The following is a 9,874-nucleotide window of genomic DNA, read 5'->3' on the forward strand; positions in this document are numbered from 1 at the left end:
CTAGAAATGGGACGCTGACGTTTCCTCCGAGGTGACGACGCTTCCCAACATGGTGGATGGTTCATCCATGTTGAGGCTTCTCCCAGTGGAGTTCAGCATCGTCAAAGGGAGGTAAGTAACGTGCGCCTCGGAGTTCAAGCAAGGTGGCCCAGAGATGGGACGCTGATCTCTCTTCCGAGATGACGACGCTTCCCAACATGGTGGATGGTTCATCCATGTTGATGCTTCTCCCAGTGGCCTCGCCAAAGGGAGGCAAGTAGCGTGCGCTTCGGAGTTCAAGCGAGGTGACCCAGAGATGGGATGTCAACCTCTCCTCCGAGGTGATGACGCTTCCTAACATGGTGGTTCATTCATGTTGAGGCTTCTTCCAGTGGCGTTCAGTCTTGCCAAAGGGAGGCAAGTGGCGTGCGCCTCGGCGTTCAAGCGAGGTGGCCCAGAGATGGGATGCTGACCTCTCCTCCGAGGTGATGACGCTTTCCAACATGGTGGATGGTTCATCCATGTTGAGATTTCTCCCAATAGCGTTCAGCCTCGCCAGAGAGAGGCAAGTGGCGTGTACCTCGGAGTTCAAGTGAAGTGGCCCAGAGATGGGACGCTAACCTCTCTTCCGAGGTGATGACGCTTCCCAATATGGTGGATGGTTCATCCATGTTGAGGCTTCTCCCAGTGGCGTTCAGCCTCACCAAAGGGAGGCAAGTGACGTGCGCCTCGAAGTTCAAGCGAGGTGGCCCAGAAATAGGACGCTGACCTCTCCTCCGAGGTGATGACGCTTCCCAACATGGTGGATGGTTCATCCAAGTTGAGGCTTCTCCCAGTGGTGTTCAGCTGCGCCAGAAAAAGGCAAGTGGCATGCGCCTCGGAGTTCAAGCGAGGTAGCCCAGAGATGGGATGCTGACCTCTCCTCCGAGGTGACGACGTAGTGCGAGACTTGAGTTCAATCATGGACAATTTTATTGAATCATGGAAATATTACATGAGTTGAGAAAGATCGTCCAGCGAGGTAGTACATTCATTAATAATAGATTCAGAGTTGCTCAATGTTCCATGGACGGGGTTGTGCCTTGCCGTCCATTTCTTCAATCTGGTATGTCCCAGGTCTGATCTCTTCCTTGATTCTATATGGGCCTTCCCAATTCGGACCCTAGGTACCGATGTCTGGTTCCTTGGAGGAGAGGAAGACTCTCCTAAGGACTAGGTCGTTGATTCGAAATGACCTCTTTCTCGCCTTTGAGTTGAAGTACTTCGTCGTCTTTCTTTGATATGTGGCGAGCTTCAGCTGGGCGTCATCTCTTCTTTCCTCAATGAAGTCGAGGTCGAACCTCTGGAGCTCGTCGTTTGTTATTTCACTGAAATGCAGACGTCGTAGAGATGGAAGTTCGATCTCGACAGGCTCATTGCCTCAATTCCGTATGCCATGAGGAAAGGTGTTTCCCCTGTGGGGGTCCTCGTAGTAGTTGGGATTGTCCAAAGCACTTGTGGTAGCTCATCCACCCAGGCCCCTTTTGACACATCAAGCTTCCTTTTCAGGACATGTTTGATGGTCTTGTTCACAGCCTCAACTTGGCCATTTGCTTGCAGGTGGTGAGGCGTGGAGAAGTGTTTCTTGATGTTAAGTTTTTCACACAAACTTCTAACATTCTTGTTGTCGAACTGTTTACCATTGTCTGAGACGATTGAGTATGGAATCTCGAATCGGCATATAATGTTTTTCCACAAGAACTTGGAAGTTTTTGCCTCTGTGATTTTTGCTAGTGACTCAGCCTCAACCCACTTCGTGAAGTAATCAATGGCCATAATTGCAAAGCTCGCGCCTCCTCTGCCTTTTGGTAGAGGACCTATGAGGTCCACACCCCACTTCGAGAAAGGCCAAGGGTTGGAGATCGCGATCAAATCTTGCAATGATTATCTTTGGATAGGAAAGAATCGTTGGTATTTGTCACATTTTCGTACAAACTGGAGGGCTTCATTTTTCAAGGTAGGCCAATAGTACCCCTGTCTCAATATTTTTTGCGCCAAAGATAGACCTCCAGAGTGGTTACCACAAACTCCCTCGTGGACTTCCCTTAAGATGTAGGTTGTCTCTCTCCTCCTACGCATCGAAGGAGTAGAGATGAGAAGCTCCTCCTGTAGAGTACATCATCAATGAAGAGAAAATGAGCTGACCTCCTCCTTAGCTTGTAAGCTTCATGCTTATTAGTGGGAAGTACCTGGTCCTTTAGGTAGGCTACGATGGGCTGCATCCAGGTAGGAGTTTCAGCCACCCATATCACATTGGGGGGCCTCGATTGATTGTATGAGGAGGTGCTCTATTGGGACTACTGTGAGTAGTTCGGAATCCTTGCTACTTGCAAGTTTGGAGAGCGCGTCTACATGTGCATTTTCAACACGAGGGATCTGGATCAACTCAACCTTTTCAAAGGATGGGATGAGATTCATCACCATTTTCAAGTAGGAGGCCATGGTTTTATCTTTAGCTGAGAAGTTGTCGTTTACCTGGCTAACGACCAGCTGGGAGTCGCTACTGATAAGTAGCCTCTTCACTTGCATTTCTCTGGCTAATCTGAGGCCCGTAAGAAGTGCCTCATATTCTGCCACATTGTTGGTGGCCTTGAACCCGAACCTCACAGCTGAGTACAACTTGTGACCTTTCGGGCTGATGAGGACAACTCCGGCACTTGAACCATTGTCCCCAGCCGATCCATCCACGAATAAGTTTCACGTAGGGGGCTCGACATTTTCCATGATTTCATCCACTCCGGGTAACTTGGCAAATTCTGCCACAAAATCAGCCAAGGCTTGGCCCTTGATAGCCGCCCTAGCCTTGAACACGAGGTCAAATTCACTTAGCTCCACCGCCTATTTCAATAATCTTCCTAAGGCATCGGGCTCGGAAATAGGGCCTCAATTTCCCGGATGTCGTGATCAAGGCCAAAGCGAGCTTCTACATATCGGGGCAACGGGTTTTCGGCGATAGTAGTGCTTTACTTGTATAGTTTACGGGGAGTTGGGTGGTCCCTTTTTCTCGGATTAGAACCGCACTGATGGCCTCATTGGAGACGGTCAAATACAACTGAAGAATTTCGTCGGGCTTTGATTTGGAGAGGAGGGGGGCCTGCCCTAGGTGCCTTTTCAGGTACTGGAAGGCCTCTTCACATTTCTCGGTCCATTGGAACTTCTTCCCAGCTTTCAAAACTTTGAAAAATGGGAGGCATTTGTCTGTATCTTTGGAGACGAAGCGACTAAGTACGGCTACTCGTCCAGTCAAGCTTTGTAACTCTTTTGGCTTTTGGGGGGGGGAGGGACCTCATCTTGCATAGGGCCTCAATCTTCTCAGGGTTGGCTTCAATTCAGCGTTGGTTGAACATGTATCCTAAGAATTTTTCGGAGGCAACCCCGAAAGCACACTCGAAGGGGTTGAGCCTCATCCTGTACCTTCTCAAGATTTGGAAGGTATTGTCGAGGTGCGTCATGTAGTCCCCAACTTCCATACTTTTCACAAGCATGTCGTCTACGTAAACCTCCATTATCTTGTCGATGAGGTCCACAAACATTTTGTTGACGAGCCTTTGATATGTGGCACCGGCGTTTTTCAACCCGAAGGGCATCATCTTATAAAAGTAAAGGCCTCTATCTGTGATAAAAGATGTGTGTTCTTCATTGGCCGGGTGTATGAGAATTTGGTTGTAGCCGGAGTATGCGTCCATGAAGCTCAACTACTCGTGCCCAGCAATGGAATCTACCAATTAGTCAATCCTTGGGAGTGGAAAGCTGTCCTTCGGGCAAGCTTTGTTGAGGTTAGTGAAATTAATGCATACCCTCCACTTTTCGTTGTGTTTCTTCACTAAAACCGGGTTGGAGACCCACCTCGGATAGGTGGCCTCCCTGATGAAGCCATTTTGGATGAGCTTCTGAACTTCTTCCTTCAGGGTCTTATATCTCTCAGGATTAAGGGCTCTTCTCTTTTGTCTGTGCGGGGCAACCTTAGGATCAATTTTCAAGTGGTGGCAAGTGACCTTAGGATCTATGCCTAACATGTCCTCATGCCTCCAAGCAAAGACATCAAGGTTCCTACTTAGGAAACCCTTGATCATTTCTTTCAAACTGTTGGACAAGCATTTTCCCACTTTTAACAATTTGGATGGGTCTCGAGGGTCCATCGAGAAGTTTTCAAGTTCCTCAACGGGGGATGCTTGAGGTTCGTGTTCAATTATGCAGGGGTCAATCTCATCAATAACCAATATTTTCGACATGGGCGGTGCGTCGATCATTTCTACATCTTCCGGTTCGAAGGGAACATCGCCTGAGACATCAGCTATGACTATGTCAGTGATAATCATAAGGACGTCCCGGGGCTCTACCTTTCTGATAGAGCTTAGATAGCACTCTCTTGAGCCTCTTTAGTCACCTCTCACCGTTGCCACCCCATTTTTCGTCGGGAATTTCATGCATAGGTGGTGGATAGAGGTGACGACTCCCAATTCCTTTAGAGTTGGCCTACCCAATACTTCGTGGTAGGCCGATCGACTATCAACAATGAGGAACTCCATAAAGCTCATTGCGGTTTGGGGAGACTCCCCCATCTCCACTGCAAGGGTGATCTTTCCTCTCGGAGTAATGCTATCTCCGATAAATCCGTATAAGAGAGTAGTGGTGGGCGTCAACTCGTGGTCCAGTATCATCTTGTCGAAGGTGGACCCGAATAGGATGTTGACAGAGCTACCGTTGTCAACTAGCATTCGTTTGAGCCCATTCCGGGCTATGAATACTCTCACCACAATTGCATTGCAGTGGGGGTAGCGAATCCCTTCAGCGTTCTCCTGGGTGAAGACAATAGGTGGAACTTGATTCCTCCGAGAGTTGTGGTCCACAATATAGCTGGTAAGCGAGGGGCGCTTAGCCTCACGGACATAATTCCTTTTAGCGTTTCGCGTTTCACCGCCCACATATGGGCCTCCAAATATGGTATCCACATCATGGATAGGGGCCTCATCCTGAGTTTGCTGACTTCTTCGGTGTCTGCGCGCTTCCTTTGGCGTCTCTACATCGTGCTCCCTTCATCGCGGGAAAACATTCCTTTGACGGGGAGCGGCCTCTTCACACCCAGGTCGGTTGTCATACCTAGGTGGGGGCCTGTTCGCCTGGGACGATTCATTTCTATCCCTGGGGGTTCCTGTCGGGTACGGTGAGCATAGTCTTGACAATTTGCTGTGTCGTGGCCATAGGACCGGTGGTATATGAAGTATCCGGGGGTTCGAATTTGACCTATTTCTAGGTCCCGAACCCCGGCCTCAACCTCTCCCCCTGCGAGATCCTTGCGGAGTTCCTATCTGTTGGGTGTCAGTGACTGGGTTGATATCCTCATTTGCCAACGTTGGAACTGCATTCAAAGTGGTGGTGGCAAGTGCTTGCCCAGAACTCTCATTACCGGCTTGGTTCATTTGGTAATCCATAAAGTGAGAGGTCGGCCCTCTAGCACGCTGTCTTTAAGGAAATGGGAGGCTCTACTTGTCGTGTTCACATGCTCAATCAATTCTTCATTGATGATTTTCCGTCTCATCATCTCGAGCAGGGCGTCATAGGTGGTGGGGTCTTGATTTTGCACGTCCATCCAAAACAGGGTGTTCAAGCCTCCTCTCAGTGCAGATAACGCCTCATGGTCGGTGACTTGCACACAATACGTCATCTCATCAGTGAAGCGTGATAGGAAGCTCTTCATTGACTCCTCATGTGCCTGTCTCATTCTTGGAGACGTTGGATGGGAGCCTCTCCCTATTTGCTCACAGCGAACCTCTTCAAGAAGGTGGTCTTAAATTCAGGCTAACTTCTTATACTCCCAAGTGTAACCTATTATACCAAATTTTAGCTGCTTCGCTAAGTGTTAAGTCGAAAGCTCTGCATTTCACAGCTTGGGTGGCTCCCCTTAGGCTCATGTGAGTTTTGTAAGCGTTCAAGTGCTTCTCAGGGTCGCTTCTTCCGTCATACTTTGGTATCTTGGGCATAACATAGTGGTTCGGGACCTGGGCACTCTTTAATTCCCTCGAGAATGGCAGGTTCTCATCATCATCGTCCAAGTCACAGGACCTCTGCTGCTCATCTGAATCGTTTTCTTCGGCCTCATATCTTGGTGGTTGGTGAGAGGTTTCGGGACTGTTCCTAACCTCTTCTTCCCTCATTTGGCACCGATTTCTAGGTGGTGTAGCACGGGGAGGGGGGGAGGGGGGCATTTTTATGCCTTTTTTCCGACTGTTGAGGCATTGGAGGTGGGGGCTGTGGCCTTGTCCAAGGCTCGTAGGGCTATTGTTGCCTGGGCCTCAGTTCTACAGGGCTGATTCTGTCAAATACACTATCTGACCTCCTATGTCTTTGCTCTTGCTCATATGGAGGTGGAAAGTCATCATGGTTCAAAGGGACCTCGGTGGGTCGCCCAGAAGCGTAGTTGGAAGAAACATCAACTTCTACTTCCGTTTCAAATGGACTTCTACCTCGGCTATAGTCCAGCAAGGTAACTCTCTGACTTTGAACTTCATCTTCTTGCTGGTAGTGCCCTTGAGGGGCATATGAGGAATAGGGAAGCCTCTCTGGCCTTACATTTCGGCCATGAGTTCCCTTATAGCTATGTTCTGGCTAGCAATGTTCCTCATGTTGGCTGTCATGGCGGGCATTTCTCTTAATAACCAGGCTATCACTCGCATTCCACCTCGTCTATGGTAGAGGTGGAGTCGATGCCGAGCTGCTGGGGCAGCTGCTGGAGGGGGTACACCTGCGTTTTCTCTTACCCTTCTGGGGGCGTGTCTTCGTTTAAACTCATTTTCTATGTTTGACCTTCAAATTTTTGCTAAGTTGTGAGACTTCCTCTTGTTCTTTTTCAAGAACAAATCTTTTTTCAAGGGAGATGCCTAAATGTTTCTCTTCAGTAAACTTTCACCACAAGGTTGTTCGTGGTTATTGTATAGATTCCCACAGACAGCACCAATCTGTTGACACCAGAATATGTTGTCAATAGATGCTGGACCCACCCGTGCACACGTAAGCGAAAGTCCAACACACAAAGACACATGGAAGGTCTAAAACGCACAGATCAAGGGCGTGGGAGTAGCTCAACAACGCGAGACGAGAACGTTCAAAATCTGGCGAGAAGTTCGTAGACGGATTGTACAATAATTACCAATCGATGTTTGTAGATGTGTATTTAAATATATATGAACTCGTTTGTGTTGCAAGATGATAAAAAAGAGAGAGTTGAGTAAAGTATGGTTTCTTGTATTGATTCTTGCATTAGCCTTTGTATGAGATACATGGGGGAGTATTTATAGTGTTACAAGTTAGATCGTGAACTTTGGTTCGGGGTACACGTGGCCTCATCCGGTTAATTTACGTGTCAAGTTGTAGGCATCAGCCGCACCTAACCTGCTATATATTTATTGATTGGCAGAGCCGCCTCTACTAGTAACAAGACTTGACATTACACTCATGACAAACGTCCTATCAATCATTCAAGTGAGATCTTTGTGCGAAGGATCTCTCGAGAGAAGTGTCTATGGAAGATGTTGCTTTGTGATTCGGAGGCTGCTAACTCGGCTACAGAGCTTGGCCAACAGGGCCTCGTCCACCTTCAAAGGGCCTCGACATATGGGCTTCGGAATCTCCTCAAGAGGCAATGATAGATGGGCCTCGGTATACATGGGCCTTGGCTTCTATGGACCTTGGGTTACGGGCCTCGATATGGGAATCACCTCGATTTCAGTGCCACGTGGTTCGGCATGAGTTAGCTGTGGCCCTGGTGGGTTGCCCAAGTGTGCAAACACATAACAAATTTCATATATTCAGATCAAAGATCTGTACAATTTGATCACAAATTACCGATTTAATTAGACACTTTATTTTTTTGTTACAAATCAGAAATTTTATGTCACAAATTATTTTACATTTACAATTTAAAATTTTTATAGGTCACACTTCACAGTTTGTTCATCGATCACAAACCAACAAATTTATAACTCACGATTTATTTATTAGTTACAAATAACAAATATTTTAAGTCACAACTTATTATATAGACACAAATTATCAAATTATCGGTCACAGATTAATAATTTTTTAGGTCACACACTATTTCTTAGTCAACAATTTATATTTTTTATTGATTACATGTTGTTTATTGGTCATAGATTAATCAATTTAATGGTCACAGTCAACCAAATAATTTGTGACTGCCATCTCACTACTGCCTTCAGTAGCACCACCACCACCTTCATCGCCAAAACCACCACCACCACAGCAGCTCCCGACAGTTGGTCACGAACCCCCAAATAGTTGGTCACAAACATTTTCATATTACACCGCCATTACAATCGCAACCTACAACCACCACAAATCAGATCTAAAATGTCGCCGCAACCACCAACTCTCCACCAACAAATCAGATCCAAAATGCCATTGTCTTGCCACCGTCGTCACTGCCTCCACAATCACTGTCATCACCACCTACACCATTTTCAACCACCACCACATCACAGTACATCACTAGGCATAGCACTCACCCAACCATCGCAGCCATACCACCACCACACTTCCAATTTCCCACCACGCATCACAGTACCGCCACCAAGCATAACACTACCACCATCGCTACTACACAACACCACGCTGCACACCATCACGGTACATCATCGCAACCACAACTCACCCAACCATCGCAACCACACCACCACCACACCTCCCGTTTCCCAACACCGCCATCGCACAACACCACCACTATCCCAACTACACAACACCATGCCTGCTACACAGCGTCGACCAAAATTTCCTGTAGGTGGTGCTGCGCTATCACAACGGCGCTACCTGCAGACACTCTCTTGGCAGTGAAGTTCATTGATAGTGAGAGAGAGACGAGACAAGGGAGAGCAATAGCCGCCGTGCATAGCGGAATTGCCTGGAGACGATGTACTCTTCTGCTGGCGAAGCTCTCTTGGCGACGACGGCAATTGTTGATAGTGAGAGAGAGAGAGAGGAGATAAGGGAGATGGATAGAGAGAAGAGAGGGATTAGGTTTTGAAATTGAAATTGTGGGGGTGGGTTAGGTACATAATTAATTAAATTTCATAATTATAAATTAATGGGTGGTTTAGGTATATAATTAATTTAATTTTATAATTATAAATTATAAAATCTATTTTTTGAAAGACTTCACTAGTTGGTTTTTCAAAAAACTTGAACTGGTAATCAAATGTACATTAGTTGCTCAATATTATTGAGCAATCGAATATTAATTCATAATGTCATTTACAAAAATATTGCTTGATGGGCATAAAACTGACACCTTCCTTTCTATACAAATTTTTAAAATATCTATTAATTTCTTGTTGAATTAGATAAAGTTGAACGGTCAATTTAGATAGTCTTCTTTCTTCCTCGTTGCACATATTTAAAACTATTTAAGCATTATTGTCAAAGTAGACAAAGATGACTAGAGTTTTTATTCCATTTAAACGCACTCTAATTTTCCTTCTCAACTTTGCTTAGAGGACATTTTTTTGGAAAATAGCATTACAGTTATTTTGCATGAGTAATTTGGCCTAATAAAATTTTTGACCGGAGACAAATTTCATTTTGGCACAAATAATTAGTTCGTGAAATTATATACATACTCATAATGATCTTTGATTTTAAAATGTTAATATTTAGTCAATTTATTATTATTATTATTATTATTATTATTATTATTATTATTATTATTATTTATCCCTTGATCACTGGTATGGATTTTGTTTATGGAAACCTACGGCGATGCAGCTTTGGCGTACGATGTTCATGTTGTGTCTGTTAGTTTGGGTTCGAGGAATTTATTTCAATGACTAACAGGGAAAATATTATG

The sequence above is a fragment of the Olea europaea genome, unplaced genomic scaffold, assembly GCF_002742605.1.
Source record: "Olea europaea var. sylvestris unplaced genomic scaffold, O_europaea_v1 scaffold2118, whole genome shotgun sequence".
NCBI classification, from domain to species: Eukaryota; Viridiplantae; Streptophyta; class Magnoliopsida; order Lamiales; family Oleaceae; genus Olea; species Olea europaea.